This window comes from Entelurus aequoreus, linkage group LG21, assembly GCF_033978785.1.
Source record: "Entelurus aequoreus isolate RoL-2023_Sb linkage group LG21, RoL_Eaeq_v1.1, whole genome shotgun sequence".
Taxonomy (NCBI): domain Eukaryota; kingdom Metazoa; phylum Chordata; class Actinopteri; order Syngnathiformes; family Syngnathidae; genus Entelurus; species Entelurus aequoreus.
In genome coordinates, this window is record NC_084751.1 from 37,745,800 (window position 1) to 37,768,443 (window position 22,644).

Genomic DNA, 22,644 nt, shown 5'->3' on the forward strand with positions numbered 1-22,644 from the left:
CCAGGTAGATTTGTCAACTATATTAGTTATTTAGTCAGCAACAATAGCCTTAACAGAATTGTCCGTCCATCCCTGCAGCCAGCAAGCAAGTCAGCTGGTCAGATAACTAGATGGTGGTGCTGGTTAAGGGGGCGTGGCTTCTTCATCCTTGTCTCAGGCTTCAGCTGAATGGTAGTCAGTCAGCAGCCGGGTGTGCGTAGATGCAAGGCTGATGGTCAGCTGCTCCCGGACGACTCCTTTTCCTCCCCCAGGACCTAACACTGTCGAATCAGCTGAGGAGCCACTGAGCAGTAAGTCAAGCCTGAGGGTCTTGGGAGATGTTTGCATGTAGAAGGGGTGGTTGTACATCAGTAGCAGCAAAGACATAAGACACAACTTGATTGTTTGTGCAGGGAAATGTGATTATGAGTGGGTTTCGTGTGCAGCCGTCACACTCTTTTCTGTGAAAACTGCTGATGTGCTTTTAGCCTTTTGGTAATGTGGCTTATAAGCAGTGCGCCGGCAGTAAATGTTCCCTCCGGCGTTGTCTCGTGATCAGGAGATGATGTGCAGGACGTGACTTTTTTTAACGAAATACTGTGTATATTGTGGTGTTCTCAGAAACTTCTTGTGCATCAGAAGCTGCTTTGCAGAAGTATTCTGTATCGGTGTGAAGATGGCACACGGTTGAGCAGATGGATGCTTTGGACTAACTTGTTGCATATGCTGTAACCTCGGTATTAGGTGTTAAATTAAAAAAAATACAGTAGTGGTGTTAAATTTAGATGAATTATTTTACTATTTCAAATAAGTAGCATTAGAAATGTGTATGATCACCCCATTGATCAACTCAAAATTCTCAGTTTACGTTCCAATGTATAGTAGCGGCGCACACTAATTTAATTGTATTATTATTTTAGTAGGGTTTTTTTGGTTTTATTTTTGGTTCTCTTGTTGGGGGGTAGGTTTTATGTATGTATGTATGTATGTACACTACCGTTCAAAAGTTTAGGGTCACCCAAACAATTTTGTGGAATAGCCTTCCTTTCTAAGAACAAGAATAGACTGTCGAGTTTCAGATGAAAGTTCTCTTTTTCTGGCCATTGTGAGCGTTTAATTGACCCCACAAATGTGATGCTCCAGAAACTCAATCCGCTCAAAGGAAGGTCAGTTTTGTAGCTTCTGTAACGAGCTAAGCTGTTTTCAGATGTGTGAACATGATTGCACAAGGGTTTTCTAATCATCAATTAGCCTTCTGAGCCAATGAGCAAACACATTGTACCATTAGAACGCTGGAGTGATAGTTGCTGGAAATGGGCCTCTATGCACCTATGTAGATATTGCACCAAAAACCAGACATTTGCAGCTAGAATAGTCATTTACCACATTAGCAATGTATAGAGTGTATTTCTTTAAAGTTAAGACTAGTTTAAAGTTATCTTCATTGAAAAGTACAGTGCTTTTCCTTCAAAAATAAGGACATTTCAATGTGACCCCAAACTTTTGAACGGTAGTGTATGTATGTGTATGTTTGTATACATATATTCGTATCCTTGGTTTTATTTTTTTTCATACTTAACTGTATTTGTGTATGTGGGTGTGTGTATATATGTATATATTAGTGTTGTCCCGATAGCAATTTTTTGGTGCCGGTACCAAAATTATTTCGATACTTTTCTATACATTTTGGTACTTTTTGGTACTTTTCTAAATTAAGGGGACCACAAAAAATGGCATTATTGGCTTTATTCGTCACGACTTGGTCTCTGGCGTGGTTTGTTCTCCCGTGGTGCAAATGAATTGGACCGGACATGGCGTGCCGGTGAGGACATGTTTAATATTTAAACTCAAAATAGCTCAAAAAAGGTATAAACAAAAAGCGCTCACAGCGGAGGTAAAAACTTGACTATGAAAACAAAAGGCGCGCACAAAGGCGGAAGTACAAAACTTGGCTATAAACACAAAACTTGCACAAAGGCAGAAACTATGAACAATGAAACCAAAACACTAACTGGGGCATTAATAAACAAAAAGCTTACTTGGCATGGAAAGATCAGCATGGACTATGGAAGCATGGGTAAAAGTTATCAAGTGAAGAGAAGGTGATGTTGCCAGGAAGACAGCCTGGCAACTGGGAGCTTAAATAGTGACATGATTAGTGACAGCAGGTGCGTGACTCAAAATGTGAAAACGTGAGACAGGTGCGTGACATGAGGATGTGAACCAGGTGAAACTAATGGTTACTATGGTGACAAAGCAAGGGAGTGAAAACAAGAACTAAAAAGTGTCCAAAAACCAAGCAAAACATGGCCAAACAAACACATGATCAACACAGACATGACATTATTTTAGTTCAGTATCCGTGGAAAATTTCGTGGACGCATAGACATAGAAGTATTTATTTTATAGACATCAGAGCAGTCGGGACGGCATGAAACGAGAAGGAACGACTGAGTGAGGCTGCAGGCAAACAGTCTCTGTAGAGCAAAGAGGTGCATATACATAATATGCCAACATAAGTGCATCCGTCAATCTGTGACAAATGGCCATATTGTCACTTAATAATAATTTTTGAGGTAAAATGTTTGATACAGATGCTGTGTGATAATTTGTGTAGGCTTTGCAATTATAAAAAATATGGTCATCTGGCTAGGTGGCCTTATGGCAGTTGATTGATTGATTGATTGAGACTTGTATTAGTAGATTGCACAGTACATATTCCGTACAATTGACCACTAAATGGTAACACCCAAAGAAGTTTTTCAACTTGTTTAAGTCGGGGTCCACGTTAATCAATTCATGGTAAAATTCATGGTTAGCTTGACTGACAACACTTTGGTGTTGAAATATCCATTGGAGCATCTACATGTATGTTCTACCGGTGAGTGCCCTTTCGTGGTTACTCTGATTTCCTCCCAAATTCCTAAAACATAGATGTTAAACTCCTAATTGTCCGTAGGCGTGAATGTGGTCGTGAATGGTTATGTATGCATGGTCTGTGATTGACCATGCATACACACCGCCTCTCGCCCAAAGTCAGTGAAGCTAGGTTCTAGCTCAACTGTGACACACATGAAACGGGTGTTATAGAAAATAGATAGATTGACTTTTAGTCATTAGTCTGCCACTAAGTTCATTCAAAATATTTGTGTCATCTGTCACAAAACAAGAACGTTTTAGATATGCTGACTGGTTGTGGTCTGTGCTTTGCACCTGTTTGTCTGTCCCTCCAGGATTCTTAAAATGTATAATATGTTCATAAATTCAGCAGCCAAACAATACATTTTTTTAAGGGGATTTGCGTCAATCCGCTTCAGTAACGACAACAAAAATGTCTGGAAGAAAATAAAAAGATCCCAAACAAAGCCAAACATCCCGTGCGACAGCATCTTGAAAGTAAACCAACATTTGTCGTATCTGCTTTATGTCGCTGCCGGCAAATGGCGAGGGTTGATGACAAAACTCTAGCTACTTGGAGAGATGTCCGAATACCTGGGGTTGCATTTTCAACACCATGGCACCATATTCTAAAGCCAAGGGGGAGAGTTAGAAAGAAGGGGGGAAAAGGGAGAATTTGGATTGAGCCTAAATGCTAATACAGTAGTTGTATCTTTATATGTCCAGGGCAGACCTGGGCAAATTAAGGCCCGGGGGGGCTCCGTTAAGCTTTTCAATCTGGCCCGCCGGATATTCACAAATAATTGTTTTAGATCTTTAAAGGCCTACTGAAACCCACTACTACCGACCACGCAGTCTGATAGTTTATATATCAATGATGAAATCTTAACATTATAACACATGCCAATACGGCCGGGTTAACTTATAAAGTGACATTTTAAATTTGCCGCTAAACTTCCGGTTCGAAACGCCTCTGCGGATGACGTATGCGCGTGACGTAGCCCGGCGAACACGGGTATGCCTTCCACATTGAAGCCGATACGAAAAAGCTCTGTTTTCATTTCATAATTCCACAGTATTCTGGACATCTGTGTTCGTGAATCTGTTTCAATCATGTTCATTGCATTATGGAGAAGGAAGCCAAGCAAGCAAAGAAGAAAGTTGTCGGTGCGAAATGGACGTATTTTTCGAACGTAGTCAGCCACAACAGTACACAGCCGGCGCTTCTTTGTTTACATTCCCGAAAGATGCAGTCAAGATGGAAGAACTCGGATAACAGAGACTCTAACCAGGAGGACTTTTGATTTGGATACACAGACGCCTGTAGAGAACTGGGACAACACAGACTCTTACCAGGATTACTTTGATTTGGATGACAAAGACGCAGACGTGCTACTGTGAGTATGCAGCTTTGGCTTTTTTTTGCGTATGTACGTAACTTTTTTAAAATATATAAGCTTTATGAACCTTGGGTTAGGTGAACGGTCTTTTGGGCTGAGTGATTGTGTGTGTTGATCATGTGTTTGAATTGTATTGGCGTGTTCTATGGAGCTAGGAGCTAGCAGAGGACCTAGGAGCTAGCATAACACGTACCGTACCGTACGTGCGCGTCACGTACGTAACTTTTTAAAAATATATAAGCTTTATGAACCTTGGGTTAGGTGAACGGTCTTTTGGGCTGAGTGATTGTGTGTGTTGATCAGGTGTTTGAATTGTATTGGCGTGTTCTATGGAGCTAGGAGCTAGCAGAGGAGCTAGGAGCTAGCATAACAAACACGCAGGTGTTATTATGCAGGATTAATTTGTGGCATATTAAATATAAGCCTGGTTGTGTTGTGGCTAATAGAGTATATATATGTCTTGTGTTTATTTACTGTTGTAGTCATTCCCAGCTGAATATCAGGTACCGTGAGTATGCAGCCTTGGCTGCTAAACATTCGATAACTTGACCGTATGTGCGCGTCACGTACGTAACTTTTTAAAAATATATAAGCTTTATGAACCTTGGGTTAGGTAAACTGTCTTTTGGGCTGAGTGATTGTGTGTGTTGATCAGGTGTTTGAATTGTATTGGCGTGTTCTATGGAGCTAGGAGCTAGCAGAGGAGCTAGGAGCTAGCATAACAAACACGCAGGTGTTTTTATGCAGGATTAATTTGTGGCATATTAAATATAAGCCTGGTTGTGTTGTGGCTAATAGAGTATATATATGTCTTGTGTTTATTTACTGTTGTAGTCATTCCCAGCTGAATATCAGGTCACCCTCGGCTCTCACAGCATCTTCCCTATCTGAATAGCTTCAACTCCCCACTAGTCCTTCACTTGCACTTTACTCATCCACAAATCTTTCATCCTCGCTCAAATTAATGGGGAAATTGTCGCTTTCTCGGTCCGAATCTCTCTCACTTCATGCGGCCATCATTGTAAACAATAGGGAACTTTGCGTATATGTTCAACTGACTACGTCACGCTACTTCCGGTAGGTGCAAGCCTTTTTTTTATCAGATACCAAAAGTTGCAATCTTTATCGTCGTTGTTCTATACTAAATCCTTTCAGCAAAAATATGGCAATATCGCGAAATGATCAAGTATGACACATAGAATAGATCTGCTATCCCCGTTTAAATAAAAAAAATTCATTTCAGTAGGCCTTTAAGATCGAAACTGTAGCTGCCATTATGATGTGCAGTTGATGTTTTCAAATTACCTTAAGTCTTGAACTATACAAAGTTTTTCAATGGTTGGAATCTGCGCTTTTGCATGATATACTAGTTACTATGGTACTCTAAGTCACAGCAGCTCAGATGAGGCACCAAGCAGTGTGGGTGGAGAGTGTTTCCACAGAGTGTTTCCAGAGCGAGCCTGAAAATGCGGGTGTCAGGGACAGACGCGGAAGGAGATTTTTACAACAAAGTTCTAAAGCTTAGTGATATATCAGATATATCAGATTGTAGGTGGGGTTTATTTTACCCTTCGCGTTCATATTTCACTATGTTTGTTGCATTTTTGTTGCGCTTCGCTTGATTGTAAAATATCTCGAGGGTGTGTGACGTTCATATGTTGTCAATATTCAGTGTTTTATCCTTCATAGTTAATATTGTCAATCCCACATTCTTTATTTTCATGTCCATTCTGGTTGTCTCATTCAGTAAAAAAATTTAAAATTCAATTCGGTTTTTTAAGGTGGTCTGTCATAACGTTGTTAGCTTTCAATCAGACATTATGAGATAGATATGCCGGCCCCCAGACACATTTTTTTCTCTAAATTTGGCCCCCCGAGTCAAAATAATTGCCCAGGGCTGAGATAGATGGATGGGTAATAATACAGTTAGTAGTTTTAAGGGAACAGTTGTAAGTGTGACATGCCAACATGATATACTAGTTACTATGGTAATCTAAGTCACAGCAGCTCAGACGAGGCACCAAGCAGTGTGGGTGGGGAGCGTTTCCACAGAGTGTTTCCAGAGCGAGCCTGAAAATGCGGGTGTCAGGGACAGACGCGGAAGGAGATTTTTACAACAAAGTTCTAAAGCTTAGTGATATATCAGATATATCATATTGTAGGTGGTTTTTTTTTAACCCTTTGCATTCATATTTCGCTGTGTTTGTTGCATTTTTGTTACGTTTCGCTTTATTGTAAAATATGTAGATGAAGAGGGGGTGTGACGTTCACATGTTGTCAATATTCAGTGTTTTATCGCTCATAGTTAATATTGTAAATCCCACATTCTTTATTTTCATGTACATTCTGGGTGTCTCATTCAGTCAAAAAATTTAAAATTCCATTCCGTTTTTTAAGGCGGTCTGTCATAACGTTTTTAGCTTTCAATCAGACATTATCAGATAAATATACCTGCCCCCAGACACATTTTTTTCTCTAAATTTGGCCCCCCCGAGTCAAAATAATTGCCCAGACCGGAAATAGATGGATGGGTAATAATACAGTTAGTAGTTTTAAGGGAACAGTGTTAAGTGTGACATGCCAACATGATATACTAGTTACTACGGTAATCTAAGTCACAGCAGCTCAGACGAGGCACCAAGCAGTGTGGGTGGGGAGCGTTTCCACAGAGTGTTTCCAGAGCGAGCCTGAAAATGCGGGTGTCAGGGATAGAGGCAAAAGGAGATTTTTACAACAAAGTTCTAAAGCTTAGTGATATATCAGATATATCAGATTGTAGGTGGCTTTTTTTTTTTACCCTTCACGTTCATATTTGGCTGAGTTGGTTGCATTTTTGTTGCGTTTCGCTTGATTGTAAAATATGTCGATCGGGAGGGTGTGTGACATTCATATGTTGTCAATATTCAGTGTTTTATCCTTCATAGTTAATATTGTAAATCCCACATTCTTTATTTTCATGTACATTTGGGGTGTCTCATTCAGTAAAAAAATGTTAAATTTCATTCCGTTTTTTAAGGTGGTCTGTCATAACGTTTTTAGCTTCAATCAGACATTATGAGATAGATATACCGGCCCCAGACACATTTTTTTCTCTAAATTTGGTCCCCCCGAGTCAAAATAATTGCCCAGGCCTGAAATAGATGGATGGGTAATAATACAGTTAATAGTTTTAAGGGAAAAGTGCTACTAAGTGTGACATGCCAACATGATATACTAGTTACTATGGTAATCTAAGTCAGACGAGGCACCAAGCAGTGTGGGTGGGGAGCGTTTCCACAGAGTGTTTCCAGAGCGAGCCTGAAAATGCGGGTGTCAGGAACAGACCCTGAAGGACATTTTTGCAACAAAGTTCTAAAGCTTAGTGATACATCAGATGTATCAGATTGTAGGTGTTTTTTTTTTTTACCCTTCGCGTTCATATTTCGCTGTATTTGTTGCATTTTTGTTACGTTTCGCTTGATTGTAAAATATGTCGATCGAGAGGGGGTGTGACGTTCATATGTTGTCAATATTCAGTGTTTTATCGTTCATAGTTAATAATATAAATCCCACATTATTTATTTTCATGTACATTCTGGGTGTCTCATTCAGTAAAACATTTTTTAAATTCCCTTCCGTTTCTTAAGGCGGTCTGTAATAACGTTTTTAGCTTCAATCAGACATTATGAGATAGATATACCGGCCCCAGACACATTTTTTTCTCTAAATTTGGCCCCCCCGAGTCAAAATAATTGCCCAGGCCTGAAATAGATGGATGGGTAATAATACAGTTAATAGTTTTAAGGGAAAAGTGCTAAGTGTGACATGCCAACATGATATACTAGTTACTATGGTAATCTAAGTCAGACGAGGCACCAAGCAGTGTGGGTGGGGAGCGTTTCCACAGAGTGTTTCCAGAGCAAGCCTGAAAATGCGGGTGTCAGGGACAGATGCGGAAGGAGATTTTTACAACAAAGTTCTAAAGCTTAGTGATATATCAGATGTATCAGATTGTAGGTGGGTTTTTTTTACCCTTCGCGTTCATATTTCGCTGTATTTGTTGCATTTTTGTTACGTTTCGCTTGATTGTAAAATATGTCGATCGAGAGGGGGTGTGACGTTCATATGTTGTCAATATTCAGTGTTTTATCGTTCATAGATAATATTGTAAATCCCACATTCTTTATTTTCATGTACATTCTGGGTGTTTCATTCAGTCAAAAAATGTAAAATTCCATTCCGTTTTTTAAGGTGGTCTGTCATAACGTTTTTAGCTTCAATCGGACATTATGAGATAGATATACCTGCCCCAGACACATTTTTTTCTCTAAATTTGGCCCCCCGAGTCAAAATAATTGCCCAGGGCTGAGATAGATGGATGGGTGATATGTTAGTAGTTTTAAGGGAACAGTGTTAAGTGTGACATGCCAACATGATATACTAGTTACTATGGTAATCTAAGTCACAGCAGCTCAGACGAGGCACCAAGCAGTGTGGGTGGGGAGCGTTTCCACAGAGTGTTTCCAGAGCGAGCCTGAAAATGCGGGTGTCAGGGACAGATGCGGAAGGAGATTTTTACAACAAAGTTCTAAAGCTTAGTGATATATCAGATGTATCAGATTGTAGGTGGGTTTTTTTTACCCTTCGCGTTCATATTTCGCTGTATTTGTTGCATTTTTGTTACGTTTCGCTTGATTGTAAAATATGTCGATCGAGAGGGGGTGTGACGTTCATATGTTGTCAATATTCAGTGTTTTATCGTTCATAGATAATATTGTAAATCCCACATTCTTTATTTTCATGTACATTCTGGGTGTTTCATTCAGTCAAAAAATGTAAAATTCCATTCCGTTTTTTAAGGTGGTCTGTCATAACGTTTTTAGCTTCAATCGGACATTATGAGATAGATATACCTGCCCCAGACACATTTTTTTCTCTAAATTTGGCCCCCCGAGTCAAAATAATTGCCCAGGGCTGAGATAGATGGATGGGTGATATGTTAGTAGTTTTAAGGGAACAGTGTTAAGTGTGACATGCCAACATGATATACTAGTTACTATGGTAATCTAAGTCACAGCAGCTCAGACGAGGCACCAAGCAGTGTGGGTGGGGAGCGTTTCCACAGAGTGTTTCCAGAGCGAGCCTGAAAATGCGGGTGTCCAGGATAGAGGCGGAAGGAGATTTTTACAACAAAGTTCTAAAGCTTAGTGATATATCAGATGTATCAGATTGTAGGTGGCTTTTTTTTTTTTTACCCTTCACGTTCATATTTGGCTGTGTTTGTTGCATTTTTGTTGCGTTTCGCTTGATTGTAAAATATGTCGATCGAGAGGGTGTGTGACATTCATATGTTGTCAATATTCAGTGTTTTATCGTTCAAAGGTAATATTGTAAATCCCACATTCTTTATTTTCATGTACATTCTGGGTGTTTCATTCAGTAAAAAAATGTAAGATTCCAATCCGTTTTTAAGGCGGTCTGTCATAACGTTGTTAGCTTTCAATCAGACATTATGAGATAGATATACCGGCCGCCAGACACATTTTTTTCTCTAAATTTGGCCCCCTGAGTCAAAATAATTGCCCAGGCCTGAAATAGATGGATGGGTAATAATACAGTTAGTAGTTTTAAGGGAACAATGTTAAGTGTGACATGCCAACATATTCCCGTGACCGAGTTTCTTTGAAGTCTGGTTCAGTGTGTCAGTCGCAAAGTCACCACTTTATGCAGGAAAGAAATACAAGAATGTCTTAAAACTGGTTTGACCGCTTGAGTACAGATGTTTGCAGCATATTGTGTTTGTGTAAAGCCCGGTGATGTTCGAAAAGTCCTTTTGCTTCCATTGCTGGGAAATTCCGGTGTGGCTTTTATTCAACTTCCTCAAAAGGTATCGCATTTCTTCTTCCCAGACTTGCTGAGAGGAGGGTAAAAAAGTAAATGAGTTGTAATATTCTAAAGCAAGTGTAAAGTGGAAGAAGATAAACATCCACAACCTAAAACACAGCTACTCACTGTCTCTACGCTACAGCAAAACGATTTATGGGGAAAAGAAAACAAATCCTTAATATTACAATTGCAATTTTATATGGGATTATTTTATTTTATCCTTGTGTATTTTTCAACTAACACAAGCAATACATCTATCCGTATTAAGATAAACAATATTAAATGTCCATCCATCCATCCATTTTCTACCGCTTGTCCCTTTTGGGGTCGCAGGGGTGCTGTAGCCTATCTCAGCTGCATTCGGTATTATACATGAATAGTAGAGATGTCCGATAATGGCTTTTTTGCCGATATTCCGATATTGTCCTACTCTTAATTACCGATTCTCATATCAACCGATGGTGGTGGAATGAACACATTATTATGCCTAATTTTGTTGTGATGCCCCGCTGGATGCATTAAACAATGTAACAAGGTTTTCCAAAATAAATCAACTCAAGTTATGGAAAAAAATGCCAACATGGCACTGCCATATTTATTATTGAAGTCACAAAGTGCATTTTTTTTTTTAACATGCCTCAAAACAGCAGCTTGGAATTTGGGACATGCTCTCCCCCTCTTGAAGTGGGGGGTTAGAGGGTAGCGGGGGGTGTATATTGTAGTGTCTCGGAAGAGTTAGTGCTGCAAGGGGTTCTGGGTATTTGTTCTGTTGTGTTTATGTTGTGTTACGGTGCGGATGTTCTCCCGAAATGTGTTTGTCATTCTTGTTTGGTGTGGGTTCACAGTGTGGCGCATATTTGTAACAGTGTTAAAGTTGTTTATACGTCCACCCTCAGTGTGACCTGTATGGCTGTTGACCAAGTATGCCTTGCATTCGCTTGCGTGTGTGAAAAGCCGTAGATATTATGTGACTGGGCCGGCACGCAAAGGCATTGCCTTTTAAGGTTTATTGGCGCTCTGTACTTCTCCCTACGTCCGTGTACACAGCGGCGTTTTAAAAAGTCATACATTTTACTTTTTGAAACCGATACCGATCATTTTGAAACCGATACCGATCATTTCCGATATTACATTTTAAAGCATTTATCAGCCGATAATATCGGCAGTCCGATATTATCGGACATCTCTAATAAATAGTTATTTCCTATACATAATGCAATTATAAACGTACTAAATACTTTGACTTGCAGTCTGGAAAGACTGGACGTGTGTTTGCCTTGACCTTTCCGTAGCTGGATGTTATTAAAGTGACTCCCACTGCTGTTTATGGTCGCCTTCAATGCTGGGTCGATGGAAACCTGAACGGTGACACCATATTTATTTCTTCCTTTCATAATTTGATTGCTCAACTCAGCTATTTGACCACACAACAACAAACTTCTCTGCCCGCCTGCTTAGCTCCCTTGCTTGCTCGTCACTCGATCAGTCAAACCGCAGCCTTTGCGTTAGTGAACCGTATTTCATCACCCCGTGATTAAATTGTAAATGCAATTAATTGTTCAGCCCTATTCTACACCTTCTCAATGACAAGGAATTTAATAGATGGATGCACACACTTTTGTCAATGTATTACTGTGGTACCTCAAATTTTCGTCAGCTCCACTTTTCATAGGATTTGCTGCTTAATCTTTTTAGCAAAATCTTGCCACAAATTTTGGATAATTTTTCCTGCAACATTGCATGTAAGAAAACTAGTCCTTCGTTTCACGGAAGGAAGATCACAAATAAAGTTACTCAGTTACTGTTTTTATTCAATTGAGTACTACTGCAAAATAACCCACCATGGGGCCAAAGAAAGTTGTGAGTGCAAGCCCTTTGATAAAGAAGGTGAGAAATATTATAGCAGGGGTGTGTCATGATCTGTGGTCTAGATCATGTTTTGTTTAGTTAAGTTCTGTTAGTTTTGGACTTCTTTAGTTCCGTCTGCGCTTCCTTGTTTGTTTTTGTCCCTATGGTGAGTCATTAGTTTCACCTGTCATTTTTTGTTTGGATCACACCAGTCGTTAATCAGAGACTTCTATTTAAGCCTGTCTTTTCCAGTCACTCGGTGTGGCTTCATTGTTTGCTGCATGCTCCTGTTACGTGAGTACTCCTTGTTTTGAGCCTATGCTAAGTGTTAGCTTCAAGTGCGATCGGCACATGTTTTCCTTCGATTAGTTTTCCGTTTTTTGGTGCTGTTTTAACTTTTGAAGAATAAATCAAACCCTACCTTCATGCTGTCGTCCGGAGCCGTCCATTCTGCATCTTGGGAGAACAACCGCGCAGCAAGCCGCAAACCAATTCGTGACAGGGTGTCCAAACTCTTTGACTGGAGGTCCACGTTGCGACTAGATAACATATATATATATATATATATATATATATATATATATATATATATATATATATATATATATATATATATATATATATATATATATATATATATATATATATATATATATATATACGTTGCGACTAGATAACATATATATATATATATATATATATATATATATATATATATATATATATATATATATATATACGTTGCGACTAGATAACATATATATATATATATATATATATATATATATATATATATATATATATATATATATATATATATATATATATATGTTATCTAGTCGCAACGTATATATATATATATATATATATATATATATATATATATATATATATATATATGTTATCTAGTCGCAACGTGGACCTCCAATTTCTACAACTCTTATTTATTTGTGATAGAGTGATTGGAGCACATACTTGTTGGTCACAAAAAACATTCATGAAGTTTGGTTCTTTTATGAATTTATTATGGGTCTACTGAAAATGTGACCAAATCTGCTGGGTCAAAAGTATACATACAGCAATGTTAATATTTGCTTACATGTCCTTTGGCAAGTTTCACTGCATTAAGGCGCTTTTGGTAGCCATCCACAAGCTTCTGGCAAGCTTCTAGTTGACTTTTTGACCACTCCTCTTGACAAAATTGGTTCAGTTCAGCTAAATTTGTTGTTTTTTTTGACATTGACTTGTTTCTTCAGCATTGTCCACGCATTTAAGTCAGGACTTTGGGAAGAGCATTTTAAAACCTAAATTCTAGCCTGATTTAGCCATTCCTTTACCACTTTTGACGTGTGTTTGGGGTCATTGTTCTGTTGGAACACCCAACTGCGCCCAAGACCCAACCTCCGGGCTGATGATTTTAGGTGGGTTTTTTTTTAGGTGAAGAATTTGGAGGTAATCCTCCTTTTTCATTGTCCCATTTACTCTCTGTAAAGCACCAGTTCCATTGGCAGCAAAACAGGCCCAGAGCATAATACTACCACCACCATGCTTGACGGTACGTATGGTGTTCCTGGGATTAAAGGCCTCACCTTTTCTGCTCCAAACATATTGCTGGGTATTGTGGCTAAACAGCTACATTTTTGTTTCATCTGACATCACATGGACAAAGATAAGACCTTCTGTGGTCACATTTTCAGTAGACCCATAATAAATTCATAAAAGAACCAAACTTCATGAATGTTTTTTGTGACCAACAAGTATGTGCTCCAATCACTCTATCACAAAAAAATAAGAGTTGTAGAAATTATTGGAAACTCAAGACCTTATGGATGTTTTGAAGCGCATGTGATGAGTGTCTAGATTTTTGCTAGGCCTGGGCAATATATCTATTTTATCGAGTTTTTGTTCGAGTTTTTTTGTTGCAGACGATTTAATAAATGTAAATTCTATGTTTTTCTCGTTTTTGCTCCCATGAGCTTCCGTAGCCCTCGCCCACCTCTTTACTTCCGTAGCGATCCACAAGCCTAGCAAAACATGGCTAATGATCACGCTAATGAAAGCGAGACGTTTGTTCCAAAGAAAAGAAAAGTGTTGTCAGTGCTTTAGAATTGTGGCAAAGGATGTGGAACAAATGACTGCATGCTTCAAAGAGTCTTTAAAAAAGTTTATTTTTTGGTGAAAAAATTGGAGATTTTACTTTTAGGCCATATCGCCCAGGCCTACTTTTTGCGGTTAATGCAACAAGATGAGGTTTTCCTCAGAGCAAGAACTATTTGAAAATCAGAATGTTCAATGCTGGCTTTGGGACTCAAGTTACAAAACCTGACATGTATATCTTCCACAACAGCACACAGCAGAGTCGTATTGGTTGTTTTGCACGTCAAATTATCGTACAACTCAACAAGTGACAGAGTGGGTCAAAGGTGGCCATGATGGCTCAGCCGTAATTGGAAGTAAGGAGATTAACTGCAAAATTAAATGTCAGCCTTAAATGGCCTCTGGCCTGAATTAAATAAAGACTGCTTCTTTCCCAGCAACTTCACCACACACCGGTTCACACGTCCGTGCAAACTTGATTGACCGCAACAAAAGCAAATATAAGGGCGGAGTTTCTGGAAAAAGTTGCTCGAGACATGCACCTGGGGATAGGTAGGTGGCAACACTAAATTGCGATGCTAATTTCCATTAGCCTGTCAATGGGGTCGTCCATTGTGTGTTAGCATTAAGCTAGTTGCAAAAGAGGCCACCATACAACCTTTATAGTTGCATTGCTTTTTTTCCAGTGTATACCAAACTATATTGTTGATGGAACATAATTCCTACATGTGTGTGTACTTTTTTTGTATAATGTATTAACTGTCCTTTGTGAGCTTAGTTTTACAGTAAAGACTATCAATAAACAATATCCATTTGGAAGTTTTTTCATCTCTAATTGACAGGACTGTTTTACCTATCTGCCAACTAAATTCCAACATTCAGGGAGGGTAGAAGAATAAATAATAACGGGTGTCCAAAGTGCAGCCTGTGTTACACTGTAGGTATAAAATAAAGCAGTAACAATTGAAAAATACAGCAACACGAAAGAAAAAGGTATATTGATTCTGTTCATAACTTTTATGGACAGAATTTCTAGGCGCTGTCAGGATTAGGTCTCTGCTTTTTGCAGATGATGTGGTCCTGATGGCTTCATCTGGCCAGGATCCTCAGTCCACTGAAACGGTTCGCAGCCGAGTGTGAAAAAACTGGGATGAGAATCACCACCTCGAAGTCCGAGTTCATAGTTCTCACCTGGAAAAGGGTGGGGAAAAAGATCTTGCCCCAAGTGGAGGAGTTCAAGTACCTTGGAGTCTTGTTCACCAGCGAGGGAAGAGTGGATCGTGAGATCGACAGGCGGTCTTCAGTAATGCGGACCCTGTATCGATCCGTTGTGGGAAAGAAGGAGCTGAGCCGGAAGGCAAAGTTCTCAATTTACCGGTCGATCTACGTTCCCATCCTCACCTATGGTCATGAGCTTTGGGTTATGACCGAAAGGACAAGATCACGGGTACAAGCGGCTGAAATGAGTTTCCTCCGTCGGGTGGCGGGGCTCTCCCTTACAGATAGGGTGAGAAGCTCTGTCATCCGGGAGTAAAGTTAAGTCGCTGCTCCTCCACGTCGAGAGGAGCCAGATGAGGTTGTTCGGGCATCTGGTCAGGATGCCACCCGGACGCCTGACGGTGTTTAGGGCATGTCCAACCGGTAGGGTGCCACGTTGGGAAGACTATGTCTCCTGGCTGGCCTGGGAATGCCTCGGGATCTGGACGAAGTAGCTGGGGAGAGGGAAGTCTGCATGGGCTTCTCTGCTTAGGTTACTTTCCTCGCGACCCGACTTCGGATAAGCGGAAGAACATGGATTGATAGGTGAATGAATGGATTGCACTGTGAGTGCAAGTTATCAATGATTACATGAGTGTGAAAACATCTTACATAAATTGAATGCACAATATTACCAGGCACTTGCACCTTATTAGATATTGTTAACGCAATGTCGTATAGGAGCTGGATAAACAATTATATCTTTGCCAATGTAATAACATACTAGCCATCAGAGATGTATTAATTTAAAAGTATTGCAATATGTTTATAAGTGATAGATAATGAGTGTAATCATTTCTAAATTAAATAACACAACTAATGCTGAGGTAGAGTAGTGCATTGCATTCAGAGACATATTACACCCGTGATAATAACAATTCCATTCTGCCAGCTGTAGAGTTGTAGTGTAGTGCTGTCTCACTGTAACGCCGTCATCCATGGTGACCTTTCACATCCAGCTGTGGTAGCTTTCTCTGCAAGTATTAGCCGTGCCCCTGCTGTGGGAGTAAAGAGGGATTGAAGAAGCTGGGTAAGTAACAAGCCTGTAAAAACGTGTGTTAAAATGTGAGCTACCATGCTTGTTTGCGCGACACTGAGACAAAGGAATAAAAACAGTGTGAGTGGAAGACAATCTTCTCTCTGTCTTTGTTGGGCAACATAGGCAGCTCAGGTCTTTATCGCATGTCTTGGGCGATCAGGGGGGCAAGGGGAGAGAGGCCGAGCTGTCAACTGATCACTGTCAGGTGATGAGTTGGATTAGATTGGGGGAGTAGTTGCTCGTCAAATCCAAGTGTATAGTGACGGTGTGGTAGGGTCACCCATTTGTTCGGGGGGACCAGGGATATGGAGCTTCAATGAGCCGTATTCTGTGCCTCACCTGCTTAAACTCTGGCTGAAAGGTGCTTGGTGGCCGTCATAAAACTTGATGGTGGACACTCAAGCTAAGTGAAGAAGTCCTGCCAAGCTTGGCCCTGTCTTGGCCGTTGCAAAAACTGGTTCAGGAGGAGTTTTGTGAGGCCATGTTGATGATTTTAATTCTGCCTGAAAGAGGATCTGGCAAAACCTCTTGATGCCACCCATCCAAATGATCAGAATCAGGTGTCCTAATCCCTTGGCCCGTATGGCCCACTGTATAAAATCAAGCACTTAGGCATGGAGACTGTTTCTACAAACATTTGTGAAAGAATGGGCCACACTCAGGAGCTCAGTGAATTCCAGCGTGGAACTGTCATAGGATGCCACCTGTGCAACAAATCCAGTCGTGAAATGTCCTCGCTCCTAAATATTTCAAAGTCAATTGTCGGCTTTATTTTAAGAAAATGGAAGAGTTTGGGAACAACAGCAACTCAGCCACCAAGTGGTAGGCCACATAAACTGACAGAGAGGGATCGGCGTATGCTGAAGTGCATAGTACAAAGAGGTCGCCAACTTTCTGCACAGTCAGTTGCTACAGACCTCCAAACTTCATGTGACCTTCCAATTAGCCCACGTACAGTACGCAGAGAGCTTCATGGAATGGGTTTCCATGGCAGAGCAGCTGTGTCTAAGCCATACATCACCAAGTCTACGCAAAGCGTCGGATGCAGTGGTGTAAAGCATGTCGCCACTGAACTCTAGAGCAGTGGAGACGCGTTTTTAGCAGTGATGAATCACGCTTTTCCATCTGGCAATCTGATGGACGAATCTGGGTTTGGAGGTTGCCAGGAGAACGGTACATTTCGGATTGTATTGTGCCGAGTCTAAAATTTGGTGCAGGAGGAATTATGGTGTGGGGTTGTTTTTCAGGAGTTGGGCTTAGCCACTTAGTTCCAGTGAAAGGAACTTTGAATGCTTCAGGATACCAAAACATATTGGACAATTCCATGCTCCCAACCTTGTGGGAACAGTTTGGAGCGGGCCCCTTCCTCTTCCAACATGACTGTGCACAAAGCAAGGTCCATAAAGACATGGATCAGAGTCTGGTGTGGATGAACTTGACTGGCCTGCACAGAGTCCTGACCTGAACCCGATAGAACACCTTTGGGATGAATTAGAACGGAGTCTGAGAGCCAGCCTTGGACAGCCTTCCCAGAAGAGTTTAAGCTGTAATAGCTGCAAAAGGTGGACCGACATCATATTGAACCCTATGGGTTAGGAATGGGATGGCACTTCAAGTTCATAAGTGAGTCAAGGCAAATACTTTTGGCAATATAGTGTATCTCAGGAGGGGCAAACAGTGCCTTTTCCACACTATTTCAATCCCACTGACACATATTCTGCAGAGTATGCGGATCGTTTGATGTCACAACTGCAGAAATGACGATCACCGTGACCGAAATATCCAAGATACTTAGAAAAGTCTTTGGTGGCAAATAGGGCAGGGTGATTACATGATCGTGGTACATTTCAGGTCGATCATGGTGATTTGTTAGCGTATACTAAATCTGTCAAACATTGGAGTCCACCTTTTTCCCACAGCACTTCCAGTTGCAGCGTGATATAGAAGTAAACAGAATCATAGATATGAGCAGAATGACGAATTGGCACTAAACGCACAGCTGATGGCAGCAAAATAAATGTTTGCCATGACTTGGAGTTATCGTGGATGTAATCACAGAATTGGCTGATAACAGCAGAATCTATTATTGAATGTGGAAAGTCACAGAAATTGACGTTGTGTGACTGAAATGCTGTCATTGGGAGGAGAAGGAACCTTTGTCCGAGGACCCTGCACTTTACAAACATATCATCTTGGAACCGGAGCCAGCCAGGGGTCAGCCCTCTAGCCGCGCACCCTTCTTGGGCCACCTCTGTGCCTGCCTCCGAGACACTCGTACTCCGATCTGAAACACACGTGTGTGTGAAAAAAACCGGCAAAACTAAGTCCAAAATACAAAGACCAACATCTCCCAAATGATGTTTATGTGTTCAAATGCTGTTTTTTGCTAATTTGATGACTACTTGTCGTCCAGCTGTGTGAAAAACATCACGGTATTGTTGACATACTTGCCAAACTTGAGACCTTCGAATTCGGGAGATGGGGGTTGGGGGGGTTAAGGTGGGCGGGGTTTGGGTTGGGGCGGGGGTGTATATTGTAGCATCCCGGAAGATTTAGGGCTGCAAGGGATTCTGGGTATTTGTTCTGAATGAATGAATGAATGGGTTATACTTGTGTAGCGCTTTTCTACCTTCAAGGTACTCAAAGCACTTTGACAGTATTTCCACATTCACCCATTCACACACACATTCACACACTGATGGAGGGAGCTGCCATGCAAGGCGCTAACCAGCAGCCACCAGGAGCAAGGGTGAAGTGTCTTGCCCAAGGACACAACGGACGTGACTAGGATGGTAGAAGGTGGGGATTGAACCCCAGTAACCAGCAACCCTCCGATTGCTGGCACGGCCACTCTACCAACTTCGCCACGCCGCCTGTTGTGTTTATGTTGTGTTACGGTGCGGATGTTCTCCCGAAATGTGTTTGTCATTCTTGTTTGGTGTGGGTTCACAGTGTGGCGCATATTTGTAACAGTGTTAAAGTTGTTTATACGGCCACCCTCAGTGTGACCTGTATGGCTGTTGACCAAGTATGCTTTGCATTCACTGACGTGTGTCTGTAGAAGCCGCATACAACATGTGACTGGGCCGGCACGCTGGTTGTATGGAGAAAAAGCAGACGTGATGACAGGTTGTAGAGGACGCTAAAGGCAGTGCTATCACGGCACGTCCTCAATATTGTTGTCCGGGTGAAAATCGGGAGAAATTCGGGAGAATTTCGGGAGGGGCACTGAAATTCGGGAGTCTCCCGGAAAAATCGGGAGGGTTGGCAAGTACGATTGTTGAATGTGCTCAAAATATACTCATAAACACTTATAGCCAAGTTCTGTTTTAACAATGAAATGCAATAAATAGCCACATAAATACTTCCTTGGCAGAAAAAAAAGTTAAAATAAATATTGTTCTGGTTACTCAAGAGCCATGTTATTTGCATTTGAGGGTTAACATGTCTTATATCTTCTACATATGTACCGTATTTTCCGGACTACAGTGCGCACCGTATTATAAGGCGCACTGCCGATGAGCGGGTCTAGTCAGGTCTTTTTTCATACAAAAGGCGCACCGGATTATAATAAGGCGCACATGTAATGGTGGTTCTTTGGTGAAAATGTTGCATAGATTATGTTTTACAGATCATCTTCAAGCCGCTTTCTGACAGTCGCTTCAGGATGCGCTGTTTTGTCTTATTTACGTGGCTCACCTTCGGCAGCGTCTTCTCCCCGTCATCTTTGTTGTAGCGGTGTAGCGTGCAAGGACGGGAGTGGAAGAAGTGTCAAAAGATGGAGCTAACTGTTTTAATGACATTCAGACATTCAGCATCTCCTCATCCGTGGCTCACTAGTGCAACAACAACGCCGGAAATGTGTCCCGTGAAAAACCGTCCGACCGGAACTCTCTAATAATTAAAGTTCCTTGGGTGAATAATGTAAACTCACTACACCGGTATGTTTTAGCACTTTGATGGTGAGTTTACTGACAGATATAAGTAAGAACTTTACACTTCTTTATATTAGAAATGGCAACAGCGGAGGATGAATGTCCCATAACAAGAAGACTAGTTTATGGACTACGGTGTCGGCACGGACTACAAAGGCGTACGCGCGCACATTTTCAGGACTTTATGCAGATCCCAAATACAGATCAGCAGGTAACAGAAGGTAAGAAAAGTTGCTTTTGCATAATATTGCGAAACAAAACGGCCGATAATGTTTTACCTTATACACACACCATAATAATACTCGTATTTTGAAGCACAGTACAATCCATCTAGCTTCATAGCTTACCAAAGTCGTACTAAAACAATTTGATAGATTTTTGAGCGCTGTGTGTAATGTTCTATATTTTCAATGGAACATATAGAATTTTGTTGTTGTTTACTTGAGTCATATTGCAGTCTACACACATCTCTTATGTGTGACTGCCATCTACTGTTCACGCTTATCATTTCACCATGTACCAAATAAAAGAGCTTCGATGTCGGTAAGCACAACCCAAATTATTCCGTACATAAGGCGCACTGGGTTATAAGGCGCACTGTCGATTTTTGAGAAAATGAAAGGATTTTAGGTACTCTGAAAAATACGGTACTCAAGAGCCATATTATTTGTATTTGAGTGTTAAAATGTCTTATGTTCTACATATATATTTTAAATATATCTTAGTCAGTTTCAATTTGTAAAAGTTTTAGTGTTTATTTAAAGATACAGAACTGGTGTTGGGCGCGTCACGTCCGGTTTATGTAACGTCACGCAAAATCACTTCCTGTTGACATGTTCCTTCGAGTATCAATTGCTCTGTGCTAACAAACCACAGCCTGTAATGTCTCTTGTACTCATGTTAGTATTTAAGCCAGCTTGCGCTATTTTGCTTCTCCAATAAATGAGCAGTTTTCCTTGTCTTTGAGTTCATCAAACTGTTATCAAGCACGGTTTTACCATAATTTTTATTTAAAACTGTAATACTAACTGTGGGGAGTTTTTACCTCGTATTAGCTTTATACTGTTTATCGTTACGTCCCTAGTACAGTATTATCTCAACTTACGAATACCCCAACTTACAAGTATTTTGATATACAATGTACTCTTTGCTTTTTGTTACGCTTTAAGTTGCGAGCATAAATTTGAATTACGAGCATCCCCGCCGCCGATAATAATTGTCCAAGCCCACAGTGAGTGAACAACACAATTCTTTATTTCAGTATAAAAGTGTAAAAAATGTTTTTGCTTCGGTCATGAAATTATGATAATCGTGTGCCAGGCATAGATACATTATTTATTTAACGCTTAAATCTCTAGAGTCTACATCAACTTCCGATCTATCCGTCTATTCTAAGTTTTTTTATGTTGTTTTTTTGTCTGTTTGTTTTCTGCCCTTTTTGCACTCGGACAACTTTACTGCGTCGGACAACTTTGCATAACTTCACAACCATGAATCGATTAACGTGGACCCCGAATTAAACAAGTTAAAAAACTTATTTGGGTGTTACCATTTAGTGGTCAGTTGTACGGAATATGTACTGTACTGTGCAATCTACTAATACAAGTTTCAATCAATCAATCAAAAGAAAACATTTTTCTTTGACGCGGTGCAAACTGAGGCAGTATTTGTGATTGATAAAACTTTTGGCGAATCCAAATGTAATACATTGTACCGCAAAGTTCATTATTTTGAAGACGACCAATAAAAACGGGGACAGAAATTTGACCGCCAATTCCTAGCACCAACACTGTGTTATTGTTATTGTTTTATGTTGCACACGGAAGTCTTTGAGTGATGGATTAGAGGTCAGAGTTGACAGCAACATACATTGATGTCTAATGTTTGATCATCCAGTTTGTAGAGTCACGAGACAGAATGAACTGAAACACAGCACATATTTCGGCAGCTTCTTCATATTTTCATGGATACATTGGATGTTTGATTTTGCGGGCAGGCTGGAATCTGCTTTGGTGGTGCAAAATGATAGCGCTGTAGACGGACCGGCAAATATAAACTAAACAAATCATCGGCGGAAAGCGATAATCGATTAAAAAAACAAGCAAACTGGAGTTTCCGTTAACACCAACAGTGAATAACAGTTATTTAAAGAAGACATTGATTAGTCCGCTTTACAAGGTAAATGCTCTAAAATCTCTGATGTAAGTTCCATTACAAGCAGTTTTGCAGCATGTTGACACATGCAAAGATTAAAGATTAAAGATTAAAGTACCAATGATTGTCACACACACACTAGATGTGGTGAAATTTGTCCTCTGCATTTGTC

The 22,644-nt window shown here is 40.5% G+C and overlaps 1 protein-coding gene across 3 annotated transcripts in view; it reads left to right on the top strand.

Annotated features, from left to right (window-relative positions):
• The window catches only part of rab27b (RAB27B, member RAS oncogene family), a 135,705-nt gene that overhangs the window by 70,506 nt on the left and 42,555 nt on the right, over positions 1-22,644 (top strand). The window contains exon 1 of one of the 3 annotated variants that reach the window (XM_062031624.1): positions 1-290. This exon is cut by the window's left edge and continues 13 nt beyond it. The exons of the other annotated variants lie outside the window; for them this stretch is intronic. The gene's annotated coding sequence lies outside the window, so the exon portion shown is untranslated. The remainder of the gene's footprint in view (positions 291-22,644) is intronic. 3 annotated transcript variants of the gene reach the window in all.